This window comes from Triticum urartu, chromosome 7A (genome assembly GCF_056163025.1).
Source record: "Triticum urartu cultivar PI428250 chromosome 7A, HENAU_Tu73, whole genome shotgun sequence".
In the NCBI taxonomy this organism is placed as follows: Eukaryota; Viridiplantae; Streptophyta; class Magnoliopsida; order Poales; family Poaceae; genus Triticum; species Triticum urartu.
The window spans coordinates 444,537,261-444,552,663 of record NC_141879.1 but is presented as its reverse complement, the minus strand read 5'-3'; positions in this window follow the sequence as shown (position 1 = coordinate 444,552,663).

The window sequence follows — 15,403 nt, the reverse complement described above, 5'->3', positions numbered from 1 at the left end:
CGGCGGTGTACCGGGATTGAGATGATGCATAAGTGACATGTATGAAAGAATTATGAGAGGTGGCTTTGCCACAAATACGATGTCAACTACATGATCATGCAAAGCAATATGACAATGATGATGCGTGTCATAATAAACGGAACGGTGGAAAGTTGCATGGCAATATATCTCGGAATGGCTATGGAAATGCCATAATAGGTAGGTATGGTGTCTATTTTGAGGAAGATATAAGGAGGTTTATGTGTGAAAGAGCATATCATATCATGGGGTTTGGATGCACCGGCGAAGTTTGCGCCAACTCTCAATGTGAGAAAGGGCAATGCACGGTACCGAAGAGGCTAGCAAGGATGGAAGGGTGAGAGTGCGTATAATCCATGGACTCAACAGTAGTCCTAAAGAACTCACATAATTATTGCAAAAATCTACAAGTCATCAAAAACCTCGGTACTACGCGCATGCTCCTAGGGGGATAGATTGGTAGGAAAAGACCATCGCTCGTCCCCGACCGCCACTCATAAGGAGGACAATCAAATAACACCTCATGTTTCAAATTTGTTGCATAACGTTTACCATACGTGCATGCTACAGGACTTGCAAACTTCAACACAAGCATTTATCAAATTCACAACTACTCAACTAGCACGACTTTGATATTATTACCTCCATATCTCAAAACAATCATCAAGCATCAAACTTCTCTTAGTATTCAACACACTCATAAGAAAATTTTATTATTCTTGAATACCTAGCATATTAGGATTGTAAGCAAATTACCATGCTATTAAGACTCTAAAAATAATCTAAGTGAAGCATGAGAGTTCATCTATTTCTTCAAAATAAAACTAACACCATGCTCTAAAAGATATAAGTGAAGCACTAGAGAAAATGACAAACTACTCCGAAAGATATAAGTGAAGATTAATGAGTAGTCAAATAATTATGCAACTATGTGAAGACTCTCTAACATTTAAGAATTTCAGATATTGGTATTTTATTCAAACAGCAAGCAAATTAAAATAAAATGACATTCTAAGAATGGAAAACATCATGTGAAGAAGCAAAAACTTAGGATCAACCGAAACTAGCCGATAGTTGTTGAAGAAGAAAGGTGGGATGCCAACCGGGGCATCCCCAAGCTTAGATGCTTGAGACTTCTTGAAATATTATCTTGGGATGCCTTGGGAATCCCCAAGCTTGAGCTTTTGTGTCTCCATAATTCCTCTCATATCACGGTCTCCCTAAATCTCAAAAGCTTCATCCACACAAAACTCAACAAGGACTCGTGAGATAAGTTAGTATAAACCATTGCAAAAACCTTATCATACTCTACTGTAGAAAATCACTAAAATTCTTATTCAACATTGCATACTAAATGCCTCTGCATATTTAATATTCCTATCCTCAAATAGAATCATTAAAGAAGCAAACATATGCAAACAATGCAAACATAACAGCAATCTGCCTAAACAGGACAGTCTGTAAAGAATGCAGCAACATCCATACTTACCTAGCTCCAAAAATTATGAAAGAAAATTCTCACTTTAGTAAATTTATCAGAGCTTAATATGCAAAAGGTTTAAACATTTTATGACATTCTGACTTTTTCTAGGGAAATATTGCAACAGCGGTAAACTTTCTGTTTTCAAACAGCAACATGTGGACTTCTAAAATAGGCATAGTAAAGGCTATTAATGCCACTTTTATTGAAATAAAAGATGAAAAATATTGTTCTAAATAACATCAAGCAAATTCTAACAAAATAAATTGACGCTCCAAGCAAAACACATATCATGTGGTAAATAAAAATATAGCTCCAAGTAAAGTTACCGATGGAAGTAGACGAAAGAGGGGATGCCTTCCGGGGCATCCCCAAGCTTAGGCTCTTGGCTATCCTTGAATATTACCTTGGGGTGCCTCGGTCATCCCCAAGCTTAGGCTCTTGACACTCCTTATTCCATAGTCCATCGAATCCTTACCCAAAACTTGAAAACTTCACAACACAAAACTTAACAGAAAACTCGTAAGCTCCGTTAGTATAAGAAAATAAATCACCACTTCAAGGTACTGTAATAAACTCATTCTTTTATTTATATTGGTGTTAAACCTACTGTATTACAACTTCTCTATGGTTTATAAACTGTTTTACTAGCCATAGATTCATCAAAATAAGTAAACAACACATGAAAAACAGAATCTGTCAAAAACAGAACAGTCTGTAGTAATATGAATCAAACGTATACTTCTGGAACTCATAAAATTCTAAAATAAATTTCTGGACCTGAGGAATTTATATATTAATCATCTTCAAAAATAATTAACTAAATAGCACGCTCAAAATAAAAATTGCAGCAATTCTCGCGAGCGCTAAAGTTTCTGTTTTTACAGCATGATCAACAAGACTTTCCCAAAGTCTTCCCAAAGGTTCTACTTGGCACAAACACTTATTAAAAGCATAAAACCACATCTAAGCAGAGGCTAGATGAATTATTTATTACTAAACAGGAACAAAAATCAAGGAACAAAAATAAAATTGGGTTGCCTCCCAACAAGCGCTATCGTTTAACGCCCCTAGCTAGGCATGATGATTTCACTGATGCTCACATAAAAGATAAGAATTGAAACATAAAGAGAGCATCATGAAGAATATGACTAGCACATTTAAGTCTAACCCACTTCCTATGCATAGGGATTTTGAGAGCAAACAACTTGTGGGAACAAGAATCAACTTGCATAGGAAGGTAAAACAAGCATAACTTCAAAACTTTAAGCACATAGAGAGGAAACTTGATATTATTGCAATTCCTACAAGCATATATTCCTCCCTCATAATAATTTTCAGTATCATCATGAATGAATTCAACAATATAACCAGCACCTAAAGCATTCTTTTCATGATCTACAAGTATAGAAAATTTACTACTCTCCACACAAGAAAAATTCTTCTCATGAATAATAGTGGGAGCAAACTCAACAAAATAACTATCATGTGATTGAAAATTAAGATCAAGATGACAAGTTTCACGGTTATCATTATTCTTTAAAGCATACGTGTCTTCACAATAATCATCATAAATAGGAGGCATGCTTTCATCATAATAAATTTGCTCATCAAAACTTGGGGGACAAAAAATATCATCTTCATCAAACATAGCTTCCCCAAGCTTGTGGCTTTGCATATCATTAGCATCATAGATATTCAAGGAATTCATACTAACAACATTGAAATCATGCTCATCATTCAAATATTTAGTGCCAAACATTTTGTAGATTTCTTCTTCTAGCACTTGAGCACAATTATCCTTTCCATCATACTCACGAAAGATATTAAAAAGGTGAACCGTATGAGACAAACTCAATTCCATTTTTTATAGTTTTCTTTTATAAACTAATCTAGTGATAAAACAAGAAACTAAAAGACTCAATTGCAAGATCTAAAGATATACCTTCAAGCACTCACCTCCCCGACAACGGCGCCAGAAAAGAGCTTAGTTGACGGGGTGTTAGTGTCGCTTTCCTCGCGTCCCCGGCAACGGCGCTAGAAAAGAGCTTGATGTATATTACACAACCTTCTTCTTGTATACGTTGTTGGGCCTCCAAGTGCAGAGGTTTGTAGGACAGTAGCAAATTTCCCTCAAGTGGATGACCTAAGGTTTATCAATCCGTGGGAGGCGTAGGATGAAGATGGTCTCTCTCAAGCAACCCTGCAACCAAATAAGAAAGAGTCTCTTGTGTCCCCAACACACCTAATACAATGGTAAATTGTATAGGTGCACTAGTTCGGCGAAGAGACGGTGATACAAGTGGTATATGGATGATAGATAAAGGTTTTTGTAATCTGAAATTATAAAAATAGCAAGGTAACGAATGATAAAAGTGAGCGTAAACGGTAATGCAATGTGTTGAAACAAGGCCTAGGGTTCATACTTTCGCTACTGTAAGTTCCCTCAATAATGATAACATAATTGGATCACATAAATATCCCTCAACATGCAACAAAAAGTCACTCCAAAGTCACTAATAGCGGAGAACGAACGAAGAGATTATGGTAGGGTACGAACCACCTCAAAGTTATTCTTTCCAATCAATCCGTTGGGTTATTCCTATAAGTGTCACAAACAGCCCTAGAGTTCGTACTAGAATAACACCTTAAGACACAAATCAACCAAAACCCTAATGTCACCTAGATACTCCAATGTCACCTCAAGTATCCGTGGGTATGATTATATGATATGCATCACACAATCTCAGATTCATCTATTCAAACCAACACATAGAACCTCAAAGAGTGCCCCAAAGTTTCTACCGGAGAATCACGACAAAAACGTGTGCCAACCCCTATGCATAGGTTCATGGGCGGAACCTGCAAGTTGGTCACCAAAACATACATCAAGTGAATCACGTGATATCCCATTGTCACCATAGATATCCACGGCAAGACATACATCAAGTGTTCTCAAATCTTTAAATACTCAATCCGATAAGATAACTTCAAAGGGGAAACTCAATCCATTACAAGAGAGTAGAGGGGGAAGAAACATCATAGGATCCAAATATAATAACAAAGCTCGCGATACATCAAGATCGTATTGCCTCAAGAACACGAGAGAGAGAGATCAAACACATAGCTACTGGTAAATACCCTCAGCCCCGAGGAGAACTACTCCCTCCTCGTCATGGAGAGCACCGGGATGATGAAGATGGCCACTGGAGAAGGATTGCCCCCTCCAGCAGGGTGCCGGAACGGGTCTAGATTGGTTTTCGGTGGCTACGGAGGCTTCTGAGGCTTCTGGAAGTTTTAGGGTACGTGAGTATATATGGGTGCAGGAAGTACGTCGGTGGAGCTTCGGGGGCCCCATGAGGCAGGGGGCGCGCCCTAGGGGGGGGCCCACCCTCGTGAGCACCTCCCTTGGCTCCTGACGTGGGGTCCAAGTCCATCCAGTAGCTTTCCTTCCAAAAATAACTTCTCCAGTTGATTTCGTTCCGTTTCGACTCCGTTTGATATTCCTTATCTTCGAAACACTGAAATAGGCAAAAATCACCAATTCTGGGCTGGGCCTCCAGTTAATAGGTTAGTCCCAAAAATAATATAAAAGTGGATAATAAAGCCCAGTATTGCCCAAAACAGTAGATAACATAGCATGGAGCAATCAAAAATTATAGATACGTTGGAGACGTATCATCCTACTCCAAGCAGGAATTAGCTCCCCCCTTTTCTAGTCCAAGTAGGAGAAGAAGGAAGGAGAGGGAGAGGGAGAGGGAAAGAGGGGCCGCGCCCCCTCCCCTAATCCTATCCGGACTCCTCTTGGGGGGGGGGGGCACCACCTCTTGGATGCTTCCCTCTCTCCCCTAAGGCCCACTAAGTCCCATTACTTCCCCGGGGGGTTCCGGTAACCCTTCTCACACTCCGGTTTTATCTGAAATTATTCGGAACACTTCCGGTGTCCGAATAACATGGTCCAATATATCAATCTTTATGTCTTGACCATTTCGAGACTCCTCGTCATGTCCGTGATCTCATCCGGGACTCCGAACAACCTTCGGTACATCAAATCACATAACTCATTAGTCACTTTGCTTGCAAGGCTCATAGTGATGAGCATTACGGAGAGGGCCCAAAGATACCTCTCCGAAACACAGAGTGACAAATCCTATTCTTGATCTATGCGAACTCAACAAACACCATCGGAGACACTTGTAGAGCATCTTTATAATCACTCAGTTACGTTGTGAAGTTTGATAGCACACTAAGTGTTCCTCCGGTATTCGGGAGTTGCATAATCTCATAGTCATAGGAACATGTATAAGTTATGAAGAAAGCAATAGCAATAAAGTAAACGATCATAGTGCTAAGCTAATGGATGGGTCTTGTCCATCACATCATTCTCTAATCATGTGATCCCGTTCATAAAATGACAACACATGTCTATGGCTAGGAAACTTGACCATCTTTGATTAACGAGCTAGTCAAAAAGAGGCATACTAGGGACACTCTATTTGTCTATGTATTCACACATGTACTAAGTTTCCAGTTAATACAATTCTAGCATGAATAATAAACATTTATCATGATATAAGGAATTGTAAATAACAACTTTATTATTGCCTCTAGGGCATATTTCCTTCAGTCTCCCACTTGCACTAGAGTCAATAATCTAGATTACATAGTAATGATTCTAACACCCATGGAGTCTTGGTGCTGATGATGTTTTGCTCATGAGAGAGGCTTAGTCAACGGGTCTGCAACATTCAGATCCGTATGTATCTTGCAAATCTCTTTGTCTCCCTCCTTGACTTGATCGCGGATGGAATTGAAGCGTCTTTTGATGTGCTTGGTTCTCTTGAGAAATCTGGATTCCTTTGCCAAGGCAATTGCACCAGTATTGTCACAAAAAAATTCATTGGACCCGATGCACTAGGTATTACACCTAGATCGGATATGAACTGCTTCATCCAGACTCCTTCATTTGATGCTTCCGAAGCAGCTATGTATTCCGCTTCACACGTAGATCCCGCCACGATGCTATGCTTAGAACTTCACCAACTGACAGCTCCACCATTCAATAAAAATATGTATCCAGTTTGTGACTTAGAGTTATCCGTATCAGTGTCAAAGCTTGCATCGACTTAACCGTTTACGGCAAGCTCTTTGTCACCTCCATAAATGAGAAACATATCCTTAGTCCTTTTCAGGTGTTTCAGGATGTTCTTGACCGCTGTCCAGTGATCCACTCCCGGATTACTTTGGTACCTCCCTGCTAAACTAATAGCAAGGCACACATCAGGTCTGGTACACATCATTGCATACATGATAGAACCTATGGATGATGCATGTGGAATGACTTTCATTTTCTCTCTATCTTCTGCAGTGGTCGGGCATTGAGTCTGACTCAACTTCACACCTTGTAACACATGCAAGAACCCTTTCTTTGACTGATCCATTTTGAACTTCTTCAAAACTTCAATATATAAGCAGCTTCACCGAGGTCTTTCATTGAAAAATTCTTATTCAAGTATCCTTTTATGCTATTTAGAAATTCAGTATCATTTCCGATCAAAAATATGTCATCCACATATAATATTAGAAATGCTACGGAGCTCCCAATCACTTTCTTGTAAATACAGGCTTCTCCAAAAGTCTGTATAAAACCATATGCTTTGATCACACTATCAAAGCATATATTCCAACTCCGAGAGGCTTGCACCAGTCCATAAATGGATCGCTGGAGCTTGCACACTTTGTTAGCACCTTTAGGATCGACAAAACCTTCTGGTTGCATCATATACAACTCGTCTTTGAGATATCCATTAAGGAATGCAGTTTTGTCGGTGTGGAATGACACCTATGGGATCACAAGAATCCCTACTACGGTTGCCGGGGCGCAGGGTTGCGAGGAGAGCAGGGCTAGTAGACAGCACAAGGATCGTTTACCCAGGTTCGGGCTGCAAGGATGCGTAAAACCCTAGTCCTGCTTTGGTGGGTGTATTTCTGAGAGTTCTTGAACTCTCGAACTAGCTGTGGTCAGCGTGTGGTTCTAAAGAGCCGAATCCCCATCCTAGTAGCCTCGGGCCTCCTTTTATAGGAAAAAGGGGTTGCCACAGTGGCACACAGGAGGTGGAAAGGTCTACAGTGGCGCGAGGTTATCCCTCGTATTATAGGACAAGGTGCATTTAATGCATCGCTTAGGTGTCCTCTTGCTTTATCGAGGACGGGGGCGAGGCCCGTCCCGTCCGTCGCCGCTCCTCCTTGCTTCGACACGCGCCTCGGCCAGGGATGCGTGCGGTGCCATGTAGGAAGGCAAGCAGCTGAGTTGGCGTGGTGGTGGAGCCTTCACGAAGATCTGCATGCCGCCACGCAAGCGCTTGATGAGTTGGCCTGGGAGCTGCATGTTGCTACACAGGTGCCCGCCCAGCTGGTTGGGCTGGCAGCTGCATGCGAACGGTGGTGGAAGCTTGGTTGACGTGGGCTTGGCGGTGGCCTCACCGGCGTCTTCGGCGAGGGCCTTGTCGGGTGGCCCGACAAGGGTCTCGCCGTGGCATGTTGTCGTCCCCGGCAAGGATCTTGCCGGGGGTCTGGTGGCCTTCCTTGGCAAGGATCTTGCTGAGAATTGTCATCTTCTAATCTGATCTTGAATATGTCTTCACAAAGATCCGGATGCCACCACAGGGGTGCCGTCCCGAGCCCTGGCCCCACGCTGATGATGGCACTGGGGGCCGTGTGCTCAAGGGTGTCTCACTCTGTTGGTGCGGGGCGAGCTGTCCCGGCAAGAGTCTTGCCGGGGCCGCTGAGGCCACCCGGTAAGGGTCTTGCCGGGGGAACTTGCTTTGTCCCTCTTCTCTTTGTGGTCTTGGCCTTGGCGTTGCTTTGATTGTCTTGGGCTCCAATCTTACCTTGGCTCACCTCCCTCATTCTGCTTGGTGTGACCTTGGGCGCGGCTCTGACTGCCCGTGCACAGGAAAAGGGGTACAAAGATGCGCCCCTATTTTTGTACACCAACAAGAGCCCCCGGGCCTGGGCCACACATAAGCGCAACAGGTTGTTGGGCCAGGCCCAAAACGGTGCGCGGACAGGTGGGGCTGTTTTTACTGTGGTAAGATTCTTCACGCGCTCCGCCTCCCACAACCCGCGTGGATGGCGCGGCGTGGGGGGGGGGTGTGCGTGACGTGGGCGGCATGCGTGGGACGATTTCCACACGCATGCGTCACGTCGCAGTAAATGGGCAGCGCGCCCCGCGGCTTCCTCATAAAAAGGGATAACCGCGAGCGCACTGTTCCTTTTACCCTTCGTGCAACCCCAATCTCAGAAACCTCCGTCTACCTTCCTCTTCTTCCTTAAGCTTCGTCCCTGCTTGCCGTCATTGCGCTTCCGCCGCCCTCTGTCCTGCCCTCCTCCCACAGTCGCCATGGCTCCAAAATCCACCAAGGGCAAGGGAGTGGCCAAGGACGCCGGAGCTACGGAGCCGCTGGAGAGTGCGCTGGTGGTGCAGCGGACGCAATCCGCTTTCTTCCCCTTGACAGTCGACGTGTTTGAGCTTCGGGATTCCTTCAGGCCCCTATGGGGAGTGAAGACGGGGGGAGAGAATTCGAGGCATCCGGCCACGCACGTCATCCCCGCCAACTGCGCCGAGGCTGCCCCAAATCGGTACCCCTTCTTTGTTGATTATTTTTCTTGCGGGCTCTGTCCTCCCTTCTCTGATTTCTTCAGCGACATCATGCACACCTTCAGCTTCCACCTCCTGGATTTACTCCGAATGCGGTGGCGTGCATGGCCCTTTTCGCGCACCTCTGCGAAGGCTTTGCCGGGGTGCACCCCAACATGGCGCTCTTCCGCCATTACTTCTTCCCTCGGATCCAAACGGGAGGTGCCATCTCGGGGTGCATCGCCTGGATCCCAAAATTCAAGGGAGCATACCCGGACGGCGCCATGAAGGAGAGGTGGGAAGAATGGCGGGGCCGGTGGTGCTGGATCGAAGAGAAGGATCCATCGGCGTTCTGCAGAGTTCGTCGGGCGCCGCCGGTTCGTGGAAGCGATTGGAGCGACGTCGACGCCGACGACGGAAAGCTCACGGTCGCCATCACCAGGATTCTCCGGCTTACCCAGGCCGGGCTCACCCTTGAGATGATTGGGGCGGACTTCATCCGTCGCCGGATCACTCCTCTGCATAACAAGGGGAGGCCAGCCTGGCTCTTCACGAACCCCGCCGACATCATGCGGCTCTGCCCTGGCCTCGACCACAACTTCACAATTATGGCGCATGCCCATTTCTGCTAGCGGATCTTCCAACTCGACATGGGCCGCGACAGCGAGGTCGAGCGGATCGGGAAGGTTGTGAGGGCCGCCGCGAAGGCCGGCAAGGTCCTCAAGGGGCTTCTGTTCAAGCTGCCGACAGGGGTGGTCCCGTTGTGCAACAACTCGCATCGGTCCGAGAGCATCGCCATGATGCCGGACTGCAACGCGCATGGCCCCGTCCCGAGCTGGAAGGAGCCGGAGGACGCTAAAGTGCAGCAGTTCTTCGACACCCTGCATGAGGTGTATGTCAACGCCGACGTCGAGTGGCTGCTTGTCCAGGACACCTCCCAGGCGGAGCTGAACTACATCGCCACCAGGGCGAGGGAGGTGCAACTTGCCAGGGAGGCCGGCAATTCTGGCGGAGTGGAGGACAAGGCCGTGACGGCCGCGGAGGAGGAGGAGCTCGCCCGGTGGGCGATGGCCGTCGGGGGAGTCAGCAGCGCCGGCACCGAGGCTCCTTTGGTCGAAGATGTGACCGACAGGTCATCGTCGGAGGAGGCTGAGACCGCAGATCCGATGCCACCTACGGGGAGGGGGCGAGTCCTGCGGCGGGCCAGTTCTGGCGAGCCAGTCCGGCCCGGCAGGGCTGCGCGGTCACATCTGACCTTGGAGGAGCCCGGGCGCCATACAAGGGCCGCGGCGGCAAAGAAGCCGACGAAGGCCGCGGTGAAGAAGAACACAGCCGCCCCTTCTTCGTCCGCGCATGCCCGGACACCACCCCTTCCCCTCCTCTGGCGAATGTTGATATGGATGTTACTTTTGATTATGGACCCCTCAGCCCGAGGAGGAAGAGGAAGACAACAGAGGAGGAGGCGGACGGCGAGTAAGTATCTGGTTCCTTTTCGTTATCTCTGCCTCCTCAATCTGTGTTGCTTGTCTTGACTTGTTTTCACCTTTGCAGGGACGTGGAGACGCTGGCCCAGAGAGCGAAGAGGGCCAAGGTCTCGGCGGGTGGCCAGCCCCCAGCTGGTACTTCGGGGGCGCCATTGGTGGTGGTGAGCAGCCCTGACAGTAGCCCCCGGCAGAGCCCCTAGCGTAAGTTCATCACTCTTCTCTCATCGACATGTGTCAGGGGCACGACACCTTGGTGCTGACCTTGTTAGGTACGCAGGAGGAGAGCAGCAGCAGGAGGAGCCACAGAGGGCTACTCCCAACATGCTGCCCCCATCGACCACGCCGCCCCGGGGGGCGTCCCTGGCAAGGGCGCCAGGCACCGGGCCCACGCACATGGAGGAGGAGGAGGAGAACTTGGGCGCCGGCGGCTTTGCCTCGACGCCAAATGTTGGCGGGGAGGGGGCTTCCGCATCCCAGCCGGGTATTGGCACGGGTAAGTCGTTTGCCGTTCCTCCCTGCTTCCCCCCTTTCTTTTTTGGCTCCTGGTCTTGGCCTTGCCTCACCCCCTTCTTCGGCGCCCAGATTCTTCCTCGGTGAAACCAGAGGGCGCGGACGCCGTCATTGAGGGCGTCGCCAAGGCCGCCGAGGCAGACGCCGAGAGGATCGCCGCCGAGGAGGCCGCCAAAGACGCTGTCGAGGATGCCGCTGAGGGGCCCACCGGGGAGGCCGACGAGGCTGCCCCTGAGGAGGCCGGCAAGGGGCCTGCTGGGGAAGCCGGCGAGACCGTTGCCGAGGAGGAGGAGGAGGCTGGTGACCAGCCTTCCTCCTCTACTGCTTCCGGCTCCGACAAGTACCTGAGGGTGGGTGATGATTTGTTCGTCCACCTTCCAGGCGTGTGGAGCACCATGACTCCCGTTGAGGGAGAGGTGTTCGACGACGAGGTGCTTGCCGCTGCCGGGTTTGAAGTCGTCGACGAGCCGATCGTTGGCGGCGACGGCTCGCAGGAAGAGCGGCTCCTCCACGCCATGGGCGCCAGCTTCCGGAAGCTCCAGGCGCTCCACCGCGTTCGCCTGGACAAGGCTAAGTCCAGGACGGCGGTGGTGTAGAAGGTAGAGGCGGACCTCCAGAAGCGCGTTGCTGAGGCACATGTCTGGTTCCGTGAGGCCCACAAGGAGCTCAAGGCGGCCCAGGGTGAGCAGGCCAGGCGCGACGTGGAGCTCACCATGAAGCTCGCCGATGTCGAGAAAGCTCTGGAGGCGGCAAAGAACTTGGCCGAGGCCGCCGAAGCCGCTCGGACCCAGCGCGAGGCCGCGCTGAACTCCCAGGAGCAGGACCTCACTTCGCGCGAGGAGAAGCTTGCCGCCATGCTTCGCGGCAAGGATGCAGAGGTGGAGAAGCTTGTCTTGCAGCAGACCAGCGAGCTGGAGTAGAGGCACAAGGAGGCACTCAATGCCCAGGCCCAGGTTCATGCCGGCAAGGTGGAGGAGCTGGAGGCAGAGCGCGACCGGCTGAAGGAGCAGGCCCTAAAGCTGTCCTAGGAGAACGACACGCTCAACAGTGCCCTGACAGAGGCACAGGGCGTGGTCGTCAGCAAGGCTGGGGAGCTCTCCGAGGCCAACAACTCCATCAAAGATCTCAAGCTAAAGCTGGAGGGTCTCGAGAAGGTGTTGTCAGAGGCCACAACCCGATAGGGGACCCTGGCCAAGGAGTTGGAGGCCGAGAAGCTGTTGCGGAAGAACGAGGGCCTTAACTTCGTGGATCACGTGGAGGGCGAGAACCATTGGCTCGATCGCCTTGCCACCGTCGCCAACCAGGCCGCCGCACAGCTGGCCATCATGGGGATGCCGGACGTGAGGTATGTCCCGGAGCGGGGCGTGAGCGCCAATTGCAGCCTGACCATGTTCTTCGAGAAGGTCGTCGGCGCTCTGGAGTGGCTCCATGCCAACCGGGTGGCCTCACTGGCCGACGAGTCCCGGAGGTTTTGCCAGGGTGCCATGACCAAGGTTCTCACCAAGGTGGCGCACTGGTACCCCGACCTCGACTTCGACGCCGCGCTGGAGAGCTTGCCGGAGGGAACGGACCTTGCGCTGCTCACGGAGCGCATCGAGCCCATCATCAGCCGAGTCGGCAGAATTCTGAGGGTGGAGGGCCAGCGCCGGGATTAGGCATCCCATTTTTTATCGCCGCTGCAGGTTCACAACCAAGACAATTGCTATCTCTAGTTAGAACCGCAGCAACAATTTGATGTAACATAACTCTGCATCACTTTTTAATATCATGCATGTTATTTTCATGTTCGATTTTTCCTTGTATGTCCACCCTACGCAACTAGGTAGGCTTGCCAGCGCGTAAACCTAGGGCGGAGTCATGGGGATGGATCCCCATTGGCTTGCCGGGTGTGCTTGCTGCCAGGCAAACCACCTTACCACCCTTAGCGCGGCCGCCCGAACTGTCGAGTTTGACTCGAGTCAGAGTCAGGAGGGTTGCCAGGTGCGGAAGGCTACCCCGCCACTCTCGACGCGGCAGCTTTGAGCTGTTGAGCGGACTCGAAATAGAACAAAGGCGTTGCCAATCACGGGGGGCCCCTTGCGTGCAGGTTTCCCATACATAGGCCAGATCTCCGAGGACGATAACCTTAAGTGTAAGAGGAAATAATCCAAGGCTCTGAATGACTTAGCTTTTCTGTCGCCGAGATAGCGTCATTCCTCCGGCCGCCTTCTTCTCAGAAACCGGAAGCGAGGAAGAACCGCTAGGCTAACTACCAGACCAGATTCTCACAATAGGCCCCATACCTGGCGCGCCAAAGATGTCGGTGTGGAACGACACCTATGGGATCACAAGAATCCCTACTACGGTTGCTAGGGCGCAGGGTTGCGAGGAGAGCAGACCTAGTAGACAGCACAATGATCGTTTACCCAGGTTCGGGCCGCAAGGATGCGTAAAACCCTAGTCCTGCTTTGGTGGGTGCATTTCTGAGAGTTCTTGAGCTCTAGAACTAGCTGTGGTCAGCGTGTGGTTCCAAAGAGCCGAATCCCCATCCTCATCGCCTCGGGCCTCCTTTTATAGGAAAAAGGGGTTGCCACAGTGGCACACAGGAGGTGGAAAGATCTACAGTGGCGCGAGGTTATCCCTCGTATTACAGGACAAGGTGCATTTAATGCATCGCTTAGGTGTTTTCCTGCTTTATCGGGGACGGGGGCGAGGCCCGTCCCGTCCCGTCCATCGCCGCTCCTCCTCGCTTCGGCACGCGCCTCGGCCAGGGATGCGTGTGGTGCCATGTAGGCAGGCAGGCAGCTGAGTTGGTGATACGTCTCCAACGTATCTATAATTTTTGATTGTTCCATGCTATTATATTATCAACCTTGGATGTTTTATATGCATTTATATGCTATTTTATATGATTTTTGGGACTAACCTATTAACCCAGAGCCGAGTGCCAGTATCTGTTTTTTTCCTTGTTTTAGAATATCGCAGAAAAGGAAAAAATCAAACGGAGTCCAATTGACCTGAAACTTCACGGAACTTATTTGGGAGGTCTCCAATCTTCAATCTTCACCTGCAACTAGCAACGCTATAAGAGGGGCTGAGCAAAGCGGTAACATAGCCAAACAATGGTTTGCTAGGACATGGTGGGTTAGAGGTTTGACATGGCAATTTGGGAGGCATGATAAACATGTGGTAGGTATCGTAGCATAGGCATAGCAAAAGAGCGAGCATCTAGCAAGCAAAGATAGAAGTGATTTCGAGGGTATGGTCATCTTGCCTGCAAAGTTCTCAGAGTTGCCTTGATCCTCGTAGGCGAACTCAACGGGCTCCTCATTCATGAACTCGTCTCCCGACTCTAACCAAACAATAACAACAAGCACAAAGGAACACAATCAACCACGTGCAATGCTCAAGCAACATGATGCAAAGATGGCATGATATGCGGGATGCAATATGTGATGCATATGCAAGATTTGGAAAGGAATGAATGAACCTGGCCTCAACTTGGAAATCCAACAGTTCCACTGGAAAGGTGAGTTGATTTCGGTTGAAATCCATATAAAGATCACCGGAATCGGTTGCACGGTTTGGAAATGGCAAGCAAAACAAATATGGCACCGGTCTTCGATAATCAGCAAGCAACCAACTAAATGCAACAAGATAAATATGCTACAGCACTTAAACATGACAAAAAATACATGGCATGGATCCACTCATGATGCTTGACAAAAGATGAACACTGAGCTACGGCTTATTCATCCATTAACAGGTTCAAACAAGCATGGGAAAAGTGCAAATGATAACAGGTTTCAGACTTAGTGAAATTAACATAAGTCTGGAATTTATCATCAGGAAGCAATCTTTAGAGCATGAAAAGTACATGCTACAGGAACATATCATGGCAAAGAAAGGCATGGCATGAAGCTACTCTAAGCATATAACAAAAGTCTCTTAGTGACCTTGAGCCAAAAGGGGTCAGAAAATACAATTGCAAGCATGTGAACATAGCAAAAACATAAACAGATTCAGACTTAGTGAAAAACTGGAGCATGCAAAACGGTTAACGAGTAGGCATGTTTACGAGCTCGATGCACTCACTACAGAGCATGGCATGACAATCTAAGAATACACCCATCAAGAAGACATGGCATAGAAGCTAGACATGGCAAGAACAACAACATAGCATGCACGGATCAATGGCAACATCCTCGGCAAAATCGCTAAACATGTCAACAATCTGCCAGGATCATTTTATAGCAAAAGTAGATCTCGATTGACTCAAGGTATGGTGCTCCA